This window comes from Pseudophryne corroboree, chromosome 1 (genome assembly GCF_028390025.1).
Source record: "Pseudophryne corroboree isolate aPseCor3 chromosome 1, aPseCor3.hap2, whole genome shotgun sequence".
In the NCBI taxonomy this organism is placed as follows: Eukaryota; Metazoa; Chordata; class Amphibia; order Anura; family Myobatrachidae; genus Pseudophryne; species Pseudophryne corroboree.
In genome coordinates, this window is record NC_086444.1 from 886,106,411 (window position 1) to 886,123,522 (window position 17,112).

General features: G+C 33.3%; 15 non-coding genes across 15 annotated transcripts; all 15 read left to right on the plus strand.

Moving 5' to 3' along the window:
- The first annotated feature begins 287 nt into the window (after positions 1 to 287).
- On the plus strand, positions 288 to 360 carry TRNAK-UUU (transfer RNA lysine (anticodon UUU)). The gene has a single exon. It is a non-coding gene; the product is annotated as a tRNA-Lys (tRNA).
- Positions 361 to 1,596: 1,236 nt separating this feature from the next.
- Positions 1,597 to 1,669, plus strand: TRNAK-UUU (transfer RNA lysine (anticodon UUU)). The gene has a single exon. It is a non-coding gene; the product is annotated as a tRNA-Lys (tRNA).
- Positions 1,670 to 3,552: 1,883 nt separating this feature from the next.
- On the plus strand, positions 3,553 to 3,625 carry TRNAK-UUU (transfer RNA lysine (anticodon UUU)). The gene has a single exon. It is a non-coding gene; the product is annotated as a tRNA-Lys (tRNA).
- A 579-nt stretch (positions 3,626 to 4,204) lies between these two features.
- On the plus strand, positions 4,205 to 4,277 carry TRNAK-UUU (transfer RNA lysine (anticodon UUU)). Its single transcript has one exon. It is a non-coding gene; the product is annotated as a tRNA-Lys (tRNA).
- A 1,236-nt stretch (positions 4,278 to 5,513) lies between these two features.
- Positions 5,514 to 5,586, plus strand: TRNAK-UUU (transfer RNA lysine (anticodon UUU)). Its single transcript has one exon. It is a non-coding gene; the product is annotated as a tRNA-Lys (tRNA).
- Positions 5,587 to 6,165: 579 nt separating this feature from the next.
- TRNAK-UUU (transfer RNA lysine (anticodon UUU)) lies at positions 6,166 to 6,238 on the plus strand. The gene has a single exon. It is a non-coding gene; the product is annotated as a tRNA-Lys (tRNA).
- A 1,231-nt stretch (positions 6,239 to 7,469) lies between these two features.
- Positions 7,470 to 7,542, plus strand: TRNAK-UUU (transfer RNA lysine (anticodon UUU)). The gene has a single exon. It is a non-coding gene; the product is annotated as a tRNA-Lys (tRNA).
- Positions 7,543 to 8,773: 1,231 nt separating this feature from the next.
- Positions 8,774 to 8,846, plus strand: TRNAK-UUU (transfer RNA lysine (anticodon UUU)). The gene has a single exon. It is a non-coding gene; the product is annotated as a tRNA-Lys (tRNA).
- Positions 8,847 to 9,425: 579 nt separating this feature from the next.
- On the plus strand, positions 9,426 to 9,498 carry TRNAK-UUU (transfer RNA lysine (anticodon UUU)). The gene has a single exon. It is a non-coding gene; the product is annotated as a tRNA-Lys (tRNA).
- Positions 9,499 to 10,077: 579 nt separating this feature from the next.
- On the plus strand, positions 10,078 to 10,150 carry TRNAK-UUU (transfer RNA lysine (anticodon UUU)). Its single transcript has one exon. It is a non-coding gene; the product is annotated as a tRNA-Lys (tRNA).
- A 1,883-nt stretch (positions 10,151 to 12,033) lies between these two features.
- TRNAK-UUU (transfer RNA lysine (anticodon UUU)) lies at positions 12,034 to 12,106 on the plus strand. The gene has a single exon. It is a non-coding gene; the product is annotated as a tRNA-Lys (tRNA).
- Positions 12,107 to 12,685: 579 nt separating this feature from the next.
- TRNAK-UUU (transfer RNA lysine (anticodon UUU)) lies at positions 12,686 to 12,758 on the plus strand. The gene has a single exon. It is a non-coding gene; the product is annotated as a tRNA-Lys (tRNA).
- A 1,883-nt stretch (positions 12,759 to 14,641) lies between these two features.
- Positions 14,642 to 14,714, plus strand: TRNAK-UUU (transfer RNA lysine (anticodon UUU)). The gene has a single exon. It is a non-coding gene; the product is annotated as a tRNA-Lys (tRNA).
- A 579-nt stretch (positions 14,715 to 15,293) lies between these two features.
- Positions 15,294 to 15,366, plus strand: TRNAK-UUU (transfer RNA lysine (anticodon UUU)). Its single transcript has one exon. It is a non-coding gene; the product is annotated as a tRNA-Lys (tRNA).
- A 579-nt stretch (positions 15,367 to 15,945) lies between these two features.
- On the plus strand, positions 15,946 to 16,018 carry TRNAK-UUU (transfer RNA lysine (anticodon UUU)). Its single transcript has one exon. It is a non-coding gene; the product is annotated as a tRNA-Lys (tRNA).
- Positions 16,019 to 17,112: the final 1,094 nt, after the last annotated feature.

Below are 17,112 nucleotides of genomic sequence, written 5' to 3' on the forward strand. Positions count from 1 at the left end.
GATAGGCACACAGTGATTAAATTAGACAAGTAATAAATCAAACCTCTTTGACAAAAATAATTGAATGTGATTATTGAAGTGAGGTGATACTTAAAGCATCTAAGGATTTACAACTTAAACACAGAGGAAACTAAAATATATTTAATCAAGAGACCCTACAAGCCAAGTTTTTCAGTTCATGATTGCAGTAACACATATATTTTTACACATTTTTTGTAATTGCACAGCAAATTGTCATGTTTTAAATATTTCGAGCAGTTTCCAATATGGCAACTTCAGTGCTCAGAGCCTGGATAGCTCAGTCGGTAGAGCATCAGACTTTTAATCTGAGGGTCCAGGGTTCAAGTCCCTGTTCAGGCGAGTGTCTATTAAACAATGTTGTTTTTGTTTGTGAAATGGACAATTTTGCAAAGTTTAAAATTATCCATTCCTGCAGGCAGCCATCTTTTAATTGTTGATGCTGATTATGTTCATTATTCAATGGGAAGGTGAATAGATTGGAAAGATTCTGTAGAATATTAAGAATGGACTTTATCACTCTTCAATAGGCACACATTATTGGCATCTACAGTAGTAATATAATCATCACAAAGTAGTATCGCTACATGTCAGTTCTAAAGACTTTATTTCATCAGGAACTCAAATCCATCCTTCTTTGATAGGCACACAGTGATTAAATTAGACAAATAATAAATCAAACCTCTTTGACAAAAATAATTGAATGTGATTATTGAAGTAAGGTGATACTTAACGAATCTAAGAATTTACATCTTAAACACAGAGGAAACTAAAATATATTTCATCAAGATACCCTACAAGCCAAGTCTTTAAGTTCATGATTGCAGTAACACATATATTTTTCCACATTTTTTGTAATTGCACATCAAATTGTCATGTTTTATATATTTCGAGCAGTTTCCAATATGGTAACTTCAGTGTTCAGAGAATGGATAGCTCAGTCGGTAGAGCATCAGACTTTTAATCTGAGGGTCCAGGGTTCAAGTCCCTGTTCAGGCGAGTGTCTTTTAAACAATGGTGTTTTTGTTTGTGAAATGGACAATTTTGCAGAGTTTAAAATTATCCATTCCTGCAGGCAGCTATCTTTTAATTGTTGATGCTGATTATGTTCATTATTCAATGGGAAGGTTAATAGATTGGAAAGATTCTGTAGAATATTAAGAATGGACTTTATCACTCTTCAATGGGCACACATTATTGGCATCTAGTAATATAATCATCACAAAGTAGTATCGCTACATGTTAGTTCTAAAGACTTTATTTCATCAGGAACTCAAATCCATCCTTCTTTGATAGGCACACAGTGATTCAATTAGACAAGTAATAAATCAAACCTCTTTGACAAAAATAATTGAATGTGATTATTGAAGTAAGGTGATACTTAACGAATCTAAGGATTTACATCTTAAACACAGAGGAAACTAAAATATATTTCATCAAGAGACCCTACAAGCCAAGTCTTTTAGTTCATGATAGCAGTAACACATATATTTTTCCACATTTTTTGTAATTTAACAGCAAATTGTCATGTTTTATATATTTCGAGCAGTTTCCAATATGGCAATTTCAGTGCTTAGAGCCTGGATAGCTCAGTTGGTAGAGCATCAGACTTTTAATCTGAGGGTCCAGGGTTCAAGTCCCTGTTCAGGCGAGTGTCTATTAAACAATGTTGTTTTTGTTTGTGAAATGGACAATTTTGCAAAGTTTAAAATTATCCATTCCTGCAGGCAGCCATCTTTTAATTGTTGATGCTGATTATGTTCATTATTCAATGGGAAGGTGAATAGATTGGAAAGATTCTGTAGAATATTAAGAATGGACTTTATCACTCTTCAATAGGCACACATTATTGGCATCTAGTAATATAATCATCACAAAGTAGTATCGCTACATGTCAGTTCTAAAGACTTTATTTCATCAGGAACTCAAATCCATCCTTCTTTGATAGGCACACAGTGATTAAATTAGACAAATAATAAATCAAACCTCTTTGACAAAAATAATTGAATGTGATTATTGAAGTAAGGTGATACTTAACGAATCTAAGGATTTACATCTTAAACACAGAGGAAACTAAAATATCTTTCATCAAGATACCCTACAAGCCAAGTCTTTCAGTTCATGATTGCAGTAACACATATATTTTTCCACATTTTTTGTAATTGCACATCAAATTGTCATGTTTTATATATTTCGAGCAGTTTCCAATATGGCAACATCAGTGTTCAGAGAATGGATAGCTCAGTCGGTAGAGCATCAGCCTTTTAATCTGAGGGTCCAGGTTTCAAGTCCCTATTCAGGAGAGTGTCTTTTAAACAATGGTGTTTTTGTTTGTGAAATGGACAATTTTGCAGAGTTTAAAATCATCCATTCCTGCAGGCAGCCATCTTTTAATTGTTGATGCTGATTATGTTCATTATTCAATGGGAAGGTGTATAGATTGGAGAGATTCTTTAGAATATTAAGAATGGACTTTATCACTCTTCAATAGGCACACATTGTTGGCATCTAGTAATATAGTCATCACAAAGTAGTATCACTACATGTCAGTTCTAAAGACTTTGTTTCATCAGAAACTCAAATCCATCCTTCTTTGATAGGCACACAGTGATTAAATTAGACAAGTAATAAATCAAACCTCTTTGACAAAAATAATTGAATGTGATTATTGAAGTAAGGTGATACTTAACGAATCTAAGAATTTACATCTTAAACACAGAGGAAACTAAAATATATTTCATCAAGAGACCCTACAAGCCAAGTCTTTAAGTTCATGATTGCAGTAACACATATATTTTTACACATTTTTTGTAATTGCACATCAAATTGTCATGTTTTATATATTTCGAGCAGTTTCCAATATGGCAACTTCAGTGTTCAGAGAATGGATAGCTCAGTCGGTAGAGCATCAGACTTTTAATCTGAGGGTCCAGGGTTCAAGTCCCTGTTCAGGCGAGTGTCTTTTAAACAATGGTGTTTTTGTTTGTGAAATGGACAATTTTGCAGAGTTAAAAATTATCCATTCCTGCAGGCAGCTATCTTTTAATTGTTGATGCTGATTATGTTCATTATTCAATGGGAAGGTTAATAGATTGGAAAGATTCTGTAGAATATTAAGAATGGACTTTATCACTCTTCAATAGGCACACATTATTGGCATCTAGTAATATAATCATAACAAAGTAGTATCGCTACATGTTAGTTCTAAAGACTTTATTTCATCAGGAACTCAAATCCATCCTTCTTTGATAGGCACACAGTGATTAAATTAGACAAGTAATAAATCAAACCTCTTTGACAAAAATAATTGAATGTGATTATTGAAGTAAGGTGATACTTAACGAATCTAAGGATTTACATCTTAAACACAGAGGAAACTAAAATATATTTCATCAAGAGACCCTACAAGCCAAGTCTTTTAGTTCATAATAGCAGTTACACATATATTTTTCCACATTTTTTGTAATTGAACAGCAAATTGTCATGTTTTATATATTTCGAGCAGTTTCCAATATGGCAATTTCAGTCCTTAGAGCTTGGATAGCTCAGTTGGTAGAGCATCAGACTTTTAATCTGAGGGTCTAGGGTTCAAGTCCCTGTTCAGGCGAGTGTCTTTTAAACAATGGTGTTTTTGTTTGTGAAATGGACAATTTTGCAGAGTTTAAAATCATCCATTCCTGCAGGCAGCCATCTTTTAATTGTTGATGCTGATTATGTTCATTATTCAATGGGAAGGTGTATAGATTGGAGAGATTCTTTAGAATATTAAGAATGGACTTTATCACTCTTCAATAGGCACACATTATTGGCATCTAGTAATATAGTCATCACAAAGTAGTATCACTACATGTCAGTTCTAAAGACTTTGTTTCATCAGGAACTCAAATCCATCCTTCTTTGATAGGCACACAGTGATTAAATTAGACAAGTAATAAATCAAACCTCTTTGACAAAAATAATTGAATGTGATTATTGAAGTGAGGTGATACTTAAAGCATCTAAGGATTTACAACTTAAACACAGAGGAAACTAAAATATATTTAATCAAGAGACCCTACAAGCCAAGTTTTTCAGGTCATGATTGCAGTAACACATATATTTTTACACATTTTTTGTAATTGCACAGCAAATTGTCATGTTTTAAATATTTCGAGCAGTTTCCAATATGGCAACTTCAGTGCTCAGAGCCTGGATAGCTCAGTCGGTAGAGCATCAGACTTTTAATCTGAGGGTCCAGGGTTCAAGTCCCTGTTCAGGCGAGTGTCTATTAAACAATGTTGTTTTTGTTTGTGAAATGGACAATTTTGCAAAGTTTAAAATTATCCATTCCTGCAGGCAGCCATCTTTTAATTGTTGATGCTGATTATGTTCATTATTCAATGGGAAGGTGAATAGATTGGAAAGATTCTGTAGAATATTAAGAATGGACTTTATCACTCTTCAATAGGCACACATTATTGGCATCTACAGTAGTAATATAATCATCACAAAGTAGTATCGCTACATGTCAGTTCTAAAGACTTTATTTCATCAGGAACTCAAATCCATCCTTCTTTGATAGGCACACAGTGATTAAATTAGACAAATAATAAATCAAACCTCTTTGACAAAAATAATTGAATGTGATTATTGAAGTAAGGTGATACTTAAAGAATCTAAGAATTTACATCTTAAACACAGAGGAAACTAAAATATATTTCATCAAGATACCCTACAAGCCAAGTCTTTAAGTTCATGATTGCAGTAACACATATATTTTTCCACATTTTTTGTAATTGCACATCAAATTGTCATGTTTTATATATTTCGAGCAGTTTCCAATATGGTAACTTCAGTGTTCAGAGAATGGATAGCTCAGTCGGTAGAGCATCAGACTTTTAATCTGAGGGTCCAGGGTTCAAGTCCCTGTTCAGGCGAGTGTCTTTTAAACAATGGTGTTTTTGTTTGTGAAATGGACAATTTTGCAGAGTTTAAAATTATCCATTCCTGCAGGCAGCTATCTTTTAATTGTTGATGCTGATTATGTTCATTATTCAATGGGAAGGTTAATAGATTGGAAAGATTCTGTAGAATATTAAGAATGGACTTTATCACTCTTCAATGGGCACACATTATTGGCATCTAGTAATATAATCATCACAAAGTAGTATCGCTACATGTTAGTTCTAAAGACTTTATTTCATCAGGAACTCAAATCCATCCTTCTTTGATAGGCACACAGTGATTAAATTAGACAAGTAATAAATCAAACCTCTTTGACAAAAATAATTGAATGTGATTATTGAAGTAAGGTGATACTTAACGAATCTAAGGATTTACATCTTAAACACAGAGGAAACTAAAATATATTTCATCAAGAGACCCTACAAGCCAAGTCTTTTAGTTCATGATAGCAGTAACACATATATTTTTCCACATTTTTTGTAATTTAACAGCAAATTGTCATGTTTTATATATTTCGAGCAGTTTCCAATATGGCAATTTCTGTGCTTAGAGCCTGGATAGCTCAGTTGGTAGAGCATCAGACTTTTAATCTGAGGGTCCAGGGTTCAAGTCCCTGTTCAGGCAAGTGTCTATTAAACAATGTTGTTTTTGTTTGTGAAATGGACAATTTTGCAAAGTTTAAAATTATCGATTCCTGCAGGCAGCCATCTTTTAATTGTTGATGCTGATTATGTTCATTATTCAATGGGAAGGTGAATAGATTGGAAAGATTCTGTAGAATATTAAGAATGGACTTTATCACTCTTCAATAGGCACACATTATTGGCATCTAGTAATATAATCATCACAAAGTAGTATCGCTACATGTCAGTTCTAAAGACTTTATTTCATCAGGAACTCAAATCCATCCTTCTTTGATAGGCACACAGTGATTAAATTAGACAAATAATAAATCAAACCTCTTTGACAAAAATAATTGAATGTGATTATTGAAGTAAGGTGATACTTAACGAATCTAAGAATTTACATCTTAAACACAGAGGAAACTAAAATATATTTCATCAAGATACCCTACAAGCCAAGTCTTTCAGTTCATGATTGCAGTAACACATATATTTTTCCACATTTTTTGTAATTGCACAGCAAATTGTCATGTTTTATATATTTCGAGCAGATTCCAATATGGCAACTTCAGTGCTCAGAGCCTGGATAGCTCAGTCGGTAGAGCATCAGACTTTTAATCTGAGGGTCCAGGGTTCAAGTTCCTGTTCAGGCGAGTGTCTTTTAAACAATGGTGTTTTTGTTTGTGAAATGGACAATTTTGCAGATTATAAAATTATCCATTCCTACAGGTAGCTATCTTTTAATTGTTGATGCTGATTATGTTCATTATTCAATGGGAAGGTGAATAGATTGGAAATATTCTGTAGAATATTAAGAATGGACTTTATCACTCTTCAATAGGCACACATTATTGGCATCTAGTAATATAATCATCACAAAGTAGTATCGCTACATGTCAGTTCTAAAGACTTTGTTTCATCAGGAACTCAAATCCATCCTTCTTTGATAGGCACACAGTGATTAAATTAGACAAATAATAAATCAAACCTCTTTGACAAAAATAATTGAATGTGATTATTGAAGTAAGGTGATACTTAACGAATCTAAGAATTTACATCTTAAACACAGAGGAAACTAAAATATATTTCATCAAGATACCCTACAAGCCAAGTCTTTCAGTTCATGATTGCAGTAACACATATATTTTTCCACATTTTTTGTAATTGCACAGCAAATTGTCATGTTTTATATATTTCGAGCAGTTTCCAATATGGCAACATCAGTGTTCAGAGAATGGATAGCTCAGTCGGTAGAGCATCAGCCTTTTAATCTGAGGGTCCAGGGTTCAAGTCCTTATTCAGGAGAGTGTCTTTTAAACAATGGTGTTTTTGTTTGTGAAATGGACAATTTTGCAGAGTTTAAAATCATCCATTCCTGCAGGCAGCCATCTTTTAATTGTTGATGCTGATTATGTTCATTATTCAATGGGAAGGTGTATAGATTGGAGAGATTCTTTAGAATATTAAGAATGGACTTTATCACTCTTCAATAGGCACACATTATTGGCATCTAGTAATATAGTCATCACAAAGTAGTATCACTACATGTCAGTTCTAAAGACTTTGTTTCATCAGGAACTCAAATCCATCCTTCTTTGATAGGCACACAGTGATTAAATTAGACAAGTAATAAATCAAACCTCTTTGACAAAAATAATTGAATGTGATTATTGAAGTGAGGTGATACTTAAAGCATCTAAGGATTTACAACTTAAACACAGAGGAAACTAAAATATATTTCATCAAGAGACCCTACAAGCCAAGTCTTTTAGTTCATGATTGCAGTAACACATATATTTTTCCACATTTTTTGTAATTGCACAGCAAATTGTCATGTTTTATATATTTCGAGCAGTTTCCAATATGGCAACTTCAGCACTCAGAGCCTGGATAGCTCAGTCGGTAGAGCATCAGACTTTTAATCTGAGGGTCCAGGGTTCAAGTCCCTGTTCAGGTGAGTGTCTTTTAAACAATGGTCTTTTTGTTTGTGAAATGGACAATTTTGCAGAGTTTAAAATTATCCATTCCTGCAGGCAGCCATCTTTTAATTGTTGATGCTGATTATGTTCATTATTCAATGGGAAGGTGTATAGATTGGAGAGATTCTTTAGAATATTAAGAATGGACTTTATCACTCTTCAATAGGCACACATTATTGGCATCTAGTAATATAGTCATCACAAAGTAGTATCACTACATGTCAGTTCTAAAGACTTTGTTTCATCAGGAACTCAAATCCATCCTTCTTTGATAGGCACACAGTGATTAAATTAGACAAGTAATAAATCAAACCTCTTTGACAAAAATAATTGAATGTGATTATTGAAGTGAGGTGATACTTAAAGCATCTAAGGATTTACAACTTAAACACAGAGGAAACTAAAATATATTTCATCAAGAGACCCTACAAGCCAAGTCTTTCAGTTCATGATTGCAGTAACACATATATTTTTCCACATTTTTTGTAATTGCACAGCAAATTGTCATGTTTTATATATTTCGAGCAGTTTCCAATATGGCAACTTCAGCACTCAGAGCCTTGATAGCTCAGTCGGTAGAGCATCAGACATTTAATCTGAGGGTCCAGGGTTCAAGTCCCTGTTCAGGTGGGTGTCTTTTAAACAATGGTGTTTTTGTTTGTGAAATGGACAATATTGCAGAGTTTAAAATTATCCATTCCTGCAGGCAGCCATCTTTTAATTGTTGATGCTGATTATGTTCATTATTCAATGGGAAGGTGAATAGATTGGAAAGATTCTGTAGAATATTAAGAATGGACTTTATCACTCTTCAATAGGCACACATTATTGGCATCTAGTAATATAATCATCACAAAGTAGTATCGCTACACGTCAGTTCTAAAGACTTTATTTCATCAGGAACTCAAATCCATCCTTCTTTGATAGGCACACAGTGATTAAATTAGACAAGTAATAAATCAAACCTCTTTGACAAAAATAATTGAATGTGATTATTGAAGTAAGGTGATACTTAACGAATCTAAGGATTTACATCTTAAACACAGAGGAAACTAAAATATATTTCATCAAGATACCCTACAAGCCAAGTCTTTAAGTTCATGATTGCAGTAACACATATATTTTTCCACATTTTTTGTAATTGCACAGCAAATTGTCATGTTTTATATATTTCGAGCAGTTTCTAATATGGCAAATTCAGTGCTCAGATCCTGGATAGCTCAGTCGGTAGAGCTTCAGACTTTTAATCTGAGGGTCCAGGGTTCAAGTCCCTGTTCAGGCGAGTGTCTTTTAAACAATTGTGTTTTTGTTTGTGAAATGGACAATTTTGCAGAGTTTAAAATTATCCATTCCTGCAGGCAGCCATCTTTTAATTGTTGATGCTGATTATGTTCATTATTCAATGGGAAGGTTAATAGATTGGAAAGATTCTGTAGAATATTAAGAATGGACTTTATCACTCTTCAATAGGCACACATTATTGGCATCTAGTAATATAATCATCACAAAGTAGTATTGCTACATGTTAGTTCTAAAGACTTTATTTCATCAGGAACTCAAATCCATCCTTCTTTGATAGGCACACAGTGATTAAATTAGACAAGTAATAAATCAAACCTCTTTGACAAAAATAATTGAATGTGATTATTGAAGTAAGGTGATACTTAACGTATCTAAGGATTTACATCTTAAACACAGAGGAAACTAAAATATATTTCATCAAGATACCCTACAAGCCAGGTCTTTAAGTTCATGATTGCAGTAACACATATATTTTTCCACATTTTTTGTAATTGCACAGCAAATTGTCATGTTTTATATATTTCGAGCAGTTTCTAATATGGCAAATTCAGTGCTCAGAGCCTGGATAGCTCAGTCGGTAGAGCTTCAGACTTTTAATCTGAGGGTCCAGGGTTCAAGTCCCTGTTCAGGCGAGTGTCTTTTAAACAATGGTGTTTTTGTTTGTGAAATGGACAATTTTGCAGAGTATAAAATTATCCATTCCTGCAGGCAGCCATCTTTTAATTGTTGATGCTGATTATGTTCATTATTCAATGGGAAGGTGAATAGATTGGAAAGATTCTGTAGAATATTAAGAATGGACTTTATCACTCTTCAATAGGCACACATTATTGGCATCTAGTAATATAATCATCACAAAGTAGTATCGCTACATGTCAGTTCTAAAGACTTTATTTCATCAGGAACTCAAATCCATCCTTCTTTGATAGGCACACAGTGATTAAATTAGACAAATAATAAATCAAACCTCTTTGACAAAAATAATTGAATGTGATTATTGAAGTAAGGTGATACTTAACGAATCTAAGAATTTACATCTTAAACACAGAGGAAACTAAAATATATTTCATCAAGATACCCTACAAGCCAAGTCTTTCAGTTCATGATTGCAGTAACACATATATTTTTCCACATTTTTTGTAATTGCACAGCAAATTGTCATGTTTTATATATTTCGAGCAGTTTCCAATATGGCAACTTCAGTGCTCAGAGCCTGGATAGCTCAGTCGGTAGAGCATCAGACTTTTAATCTGAGGGTCCAGGGTTCAAGTTCCTGTTCAGGCGAGTGTCTTTAAAACAATGGTGTTTTTGTTTGTGAAATGGACAATTTTGCAGATTATAAAATTATCCATTCCTACAGGTAGCTATCTTTTAATTGTTGATGCTGATTATGTTCATTATTCCATGGGAAGGTGAATAGATTGGAAATATTCTGTAGAATATTAAGAATGGACTTTATCACTCTTCAATTGGCACACATTATTGGCATCTAGTAATATAATCATCACAAAGTAGTATCGCTACATGTCAGTTATAAAGACTTTATTTCATCAGGAACTCAAATCCATCCTTCTTTGATAGGCACACAGTGATTAAATTAGACAAATAATAAATCAAACCTCTTTGACAAAAATAATTGAATGTGATTATTGAAGTAAGGTGATACTTAACGAATCTAAGAATTTACATCTTAAACACAGAGGAAACTAAAATATATTTCATCAAGATACCCTACAAGCCAAGGTTTTCAGTTCATGATTGCAGTAACACATATATTTTTCAACATTTTTTGTAATTGCACATCAAATTGTCATGTTTTATATATTTCGAGCAGTTTCCAATATGACAACATCAGCGTTCAGAGAATGGATAGCTCAGTCGGTAGAGCATCAGCCTTTTAATCTGAGGGTCCAGGGTTCAAGTCCCTATTCATGAGAGTGTCTTTTAAACAATGGTGTTTTTGTTTGTGAAATTGACAATTTTGCAGAGTTTAAAATCATCCATTCCTGCAGGCAGCCATCTTTTAATTGTTGATGCTGATTATGTTCATTATTCAATGGGAAGGTGTATAGATTGGAGAGATTCTTTAGAATATTAAGAATGGACTTTATCACTCTTCAATAGGCACACATTATTGGCATCTAGTAATATAGTCATCACAAAGTAGTATCACTACATGTCAGTTCTAAAGACTTTGTTTCATCAGGAACTCAAATCCATCCTTCTTTGATAGGCACACAGTGATTAAATTAGACAAGTAATAAATCAAACCTCTTTGACAAAAATAATTGAATGTGATTATTGAAGTGAGGTGATACTTAAAGCATCTAAGGATTTACAACTTAATCACAGAGGAAACTAAAATATATTTCATCAAGAGACCCTACAAGCCAAGTCTTTCAGTTCATGATTGCAGTAACACATATATTTTTCCACATTTTTTGTAATTGCACATCAAATTGTCATGTTTTATATATTTCGAGCAGTTTCCAATATGGCAACTTCAGTGTTCAGAGAATGGATAGCTCAGTCGGTAGAGCATCAGACTTTTAATCTGAGGGTCCAGGGTTCAAGTCCCTGTTCAGGCGAGTGTCTTTTAAACAATGGTGTTTCTGTTTGTGAAATGGACAATTTTGCAGAGTTTAAAATTATCCATTCCTGCAGGCAGCTATCTTTTAATTGTTGATGCTGATTATGTTCATTATTCAATGGGAAGGTTAATAAATTGGAAAGATTCTGTAGAATATTAAGAATGGACTTTATCACTCTTCAATAGGCACACATTATTGGCATCTAGTAATATAATCATAACAAAGTAGTATCGCTACATGTTAGTTCTAAAGACTTTATTTCATCAGGAACTCAAATCCATCCTTCTTTGATAGGCACACAGTGATTAAATTAGACAAGTAATAAATCAAACCTCTTTGACAAAAATAATTGAATGTGATTATTGAAGTAAGGTGATACTTAACGAATCTAAGGATTTACATCTTAAACACAGAGGAAACTAAAATATATTTCATCAAGAGACCCTACAAGCCAAGTCTTTTAGTTCATGATAGCAGTAACACATATATTTTTCCACATTTTTTGTAATTGAACAGCAAATTGTCATGTTTTATATATTTCGAGCAGTTTCCAATATGGCAATTTCAGCCCTTAGAGCTTGGATAGCTCAGTTGGTAGAGCATCAGACTTTTAATCTGAGGGTCCAGGGTTCAAGTCCCTGTTCAGGCGAGTGTCTTTTAAACAATGGTGTTTTTGTTTGTGAAATGGACAATTTTGCAGAGTTTAAAATCATCCATTCCTGCAGGCAGCCATCTTTTAATTGTTGATGCTGATTATGTTCATTATTCAATGGGAAGGTGTATAGATTGGAGAGATTCTTTAGAATATTAAGAATGGACTTTATCACTCTTCAATAGGCACACATTATTGGCATCTAGTAATATAGTCATCACAAAGTAGTATCACTACATGTCAGTTCTAAAGACTTTGTTTCATCAGGAACTCAAATCCATCCTTCTTTGATAGGCACACAGTGATTAAATTAGACAAGTAATAAATCAAACCTCTTTGACGAAAATAATTGAATGTGATTATTGAAGTGAGGTGATACTTAAAGCATCTAAGGATTTACAACTTAAACACAGAGGAAACTAAAATATATTTAATCAAGAGACCCTACAAGCCAAGTTTTTCAGTTCATGATTGCAGTAACACATATATTTTTACACATTTTTTGTAATTGCACAGCAAATTGTCATGTTTTATATATTTCGAGCAGTTTCCAATATGGCAATTTCAGTGCTTAGAGCCTGGATAGCTCAGTTGGTAGAGCATCAGACTTTTAATCTGAGGGTCCAGGGTTCAAGTCCCTGTTCAGGCGAGTGTCTATTAAACAATGTTGTTTTTGTTTGTGAAATGGACAATTTTGCAAAGTTTAAAATTATCCATTCCTGCAGGCAGCCATCTTTTAATTGTTGATGCTGATTATGTTCATTATTCAATGGGAAGGTGAATAGATTGGAAAGATTCTGTAGAATATTAAGAATGGACTTTATCACTCTTCAATAGGCACACATTATTGGCATCTAGTAATATAATCATCACAAAGTAGTATCGCTACATGTCAGTTCTAAAGACTTTATTTCATCAGGAACTCAAATCCATCCTTCTTTGATAGGCACACAGTGATTAAATTAGACAAATAATAAATCAAACCTCTTTGACAAAAATAATTGAATGTGATTATTGAAGTAAGGTGATACTTAACGAATCTAAGAATTTACATCTTAAACACAGAGGAAACTAAAATATATTTCATCAAGATACCCTACAAGCCAAGTCTTTCAGTTCCTGATTGCAGTAACACATATATTTTTCCACATTTTTTGTAATTGCACAGCAAATTGTCATGTTTTATATATTTCGAGCAGTTTCCAATATGGCAACTTCAGTGCTCAGAGCCTGGATAGCTCAGTCGGTAGAGCATCAGACTTTTAATCTGAGGGTCCAGGGTTCAAGTTCCTGTTCATGCGAGTGTCTTTTAAACAATAATGTTTTTGTTTGTGAAATGGATAATTTTGCAGAGTTTAAAATTATCCATTCCTGCAGGCAGCTATCTTTTAATTGTTGATGCTGATTATGTTCATTATTCAATGGGAAGGTTAATAGATTGGAAAGATTCTGTAGAATATTAAGAATGGACTTTATCACTCTTCAATAGGCACACATTATTGGCATCTAGTAATATAATCATCACAAAGTAGTATCGCTACATGTCAGTTCTAAAGACTTTATTTAATCAGGAACTCAAATCCATCCTTCTTTGATAGGCACACAGTGATTAAATTAGACAAATAATAAATCAAACCTCTTTGACAAAAATAATTGAATGTGATTATTGAAGTAAGGTGATACTTAACGAATCTAAGAATTTACATCTTAAACACAGAGGAAACTAAAATATATTTCATCAAGATACCCTACAAGCCAAGTCTTTAAGTTCATGATTGCAGTAACACATATATTTTTCCACATTTTTTGTAATTGCACATCAAATTGTCATGTTTTATATATTTCGAGCAGTTTCCAATATGGCAACTTCAGTGTTCAGAGAATGGACAGCTCAGTCGGTAGAGCATCAGACTTTTAATCTGAGGGTCCAGGGTTCAAGTCCCTGTTCAGGCGAGTGTCTTTTAAACAATGGTGTTTTTGTTTGTGAAATGGACAATTTTGCAGAGTTTAAAATTATCCATTCCTGCAGGCAGCTATCTTTTAATTGTTGATGCTGATTATGTTCATTATTCAATGGGAAGGTTAATAGATTGGAAAGATTCTGTAGAATATTAAGAATGGACTTTATCACTCTTCAATAGGCACACATTATTGGCATCTAGTAATATAATCATCACAAAGTAGTATCGCTACATGTTAGTTCTAAAGACTTTATTTCATCAGGAACTCAAATCCATCCTTCTTTGATAGGCACACAGTGATTAAATTAGACAAGTAATAAATCAAACCTCTTTGACAAAAATAATTGAATGTGATTATTGAAGTAAGGTGATACTTAACGAATCTAAGGATTTACATCTTAAACACAGAGGAAACTAAAATATATTTCATCAAGAGACCCTACAAGCCAAGTCTTTTAGTTCATGATAGCAGTAACACATATATTTTTCCACATTTTTTGTAATTTAACAGCAAATTGTCATGTTTTATATATTTCGAGCAGTTTCCAATATGGCAATTTCAGTGCTTAGAGCCTGGATAGCTCAGTTGGTAGAGCATCAGACTTTTAATCTGAGGGTCCAGGGTTCAAGTCCCTGTTCAGGCGAGTGTCTATTAAACAATGTTGTTTTTGTTTGTGAAATGGACAATTTTGCAAAGTTTAAAATTATCCATTCCTGCAGGCAACCATCTTTTAATTGTTGATGCTGATTATGTTCATTATTCAATGGGAAGGTGAATAGATTGGAAAGATTCTGTAGAATATTAAGAATGGACTTTATCACTCTTCAATAGGCACACATTATTGGCATCTAGTAATATAATCATCACAAAGTAGTATCGCTACATGTCAGTTCTAAAGACTTTATTTCATCAGGAACTCAAATCCATCCTTCTTTGATAGGCACACAGTGATTAAATTAGACAAATAATAAATCAAACCTCTTTGACAAAAATAATTGAATGTGATTATTGAAGTAAGGTGATACTTAACGAATCTAAGAATTTACATCTTAAACACAGAGGAAACTAAAATATATTTCATCAAGATACCCTACAAGCCAAGTCTTTCAGTTCATGATTGCAGTAACACATATATTTTTCCACATTTTTTGTAATTGCACAGCAAATTGTCATGTTTTATATATTTCGAGCAGTTTCCAATATGGCAACTTCAGTGCTCAGAGCCTGGATAGCTCAGTCGGTAGAGCATCAGACTTTTAATCTGAGGGTCCAGGGTTCAAGTTCCTGTTCAGGCGAGTGTCTTTTAAACAATGGTGTTTTTGTTTGTGAAATGGACAATTTTGCAGATTATAAAATTATCCATTCCTACAGGTAGCTATCTTTTAATTGTTGATGCTGATTATGTTCATTATTCAATGGGAAGGTGAATAGATTGGAAAGATTCTGTAGAATATTAAGAATGGACTTTATCACTCTTCAATAGGCACACATTATTGGCATCTAGTAATATAATCATCACAAAGTAGTATCGCTACATGTCAGTTCTAAAGACTTTATTTCATCAGGAACTCAAATCCATCCTTCTTTGATAGGCACACAGTGATTAAATTAGACAAATAATAAATCAAACCTCTTTGACAAAAATAATTGAATGTGATTATTGAAGTAAGGTGATACTTAACGAATCTAAGAATTTACATCTTAAACACAGAGGAAACTAAAATATATTTCATCAAGATACCCTACAAGCCAAGTCTTTCAGTTCATGATTGCAGTAACACATATATTTTTCCACATTTTTTGTAATTGCACATCAAATTGTCATGTTTTATATATTTCGAGCAGTTTCCAATATGGCAACTTCAGTGCTCAGAGCCTGGATAGCTCAGTCGGTAGAGCATCAGACTTTTAATCTGAGGGTCCAGGGTTCAAGTCCCTTTTCAGGCGGGTGTCTTTTAAACAATGGTGTTTTTGTTTGTGAAATGGACAATATTGCAGGGTTTAAAATTATCCATTCCTGCAGGCAGCCATCTTTTAATTGTTGATGCTGATTATGTTCATTATTCAATGGGAAGGTGAATAGATTGGAAAGATTCTGTAGAATATTAAGAATGGACTTTATCACTCTTCAATAGGCACACATTATTGGCATCTAGTAATATAATCATCACAAAGTAGTATCGCTACATGTCAGTTCTAAAGACTTTATTTCATCAGGAACTCAAATCCATCCATCTTTGATAGGCACACAGTGATTAAATTAGACAAGTAATAAATCAAACCTCTTTGACAAAAATAATTGAATGTGATTATTGAAGTAAGGTGATACTTAACGAATCTAAGAATTTACATCTTAAACACAGAGGAAACTAAAATATATTTCATCAAGATACCCTACAAGCCAAGTCTTTAAGTTCATGATTGCAGTAACACATATATTTTTCCACATTTTTTGTAATTGCACATCAAATTGTCATGTTTTATATATTTCGAGCAGTTTCCAATATGGTAACTTCAGTGTTCAGAGAATGGATAGCTCAGTCGGTAGAGCATCAGACTTTTAATCTGAGGGTCCAGGGTTCAAGTCCCTGTTCAGGCGAGTGTCTTTTAAACAATGGTGTTTTTGTTTGTGTAATGGACAATTTTGCAGAGTTTAAAATTATCCATTCCTGCAGGCAGCCATCTTTTAATTGTTGATGCTGATTATGTTCATTATTCAATGGGAAGGTTAATAGATTGGAAAGATTCTGTAGAATATTAAGAATGGACTTTATCACTCTTCAATAGGCACACATTATTGGCATCTAGTAATATAATCATCACAAAGTAGTATCGCTACATGTTAGTTCTAAAGACTTTATTTCATCAGGAACTCAAATCCATCCTTCTTTGATAGGCACACAGTGATTAAATTAGACAAGTAATAAATCAAACCTCTTTGACAAAAATAATTGAATGTGATTATTGAAGTAAGGTGATACTTAACGAATCTAAGGATTTACATCTTAAACACAGAGGAAACTAAAATATATTTCATCAAG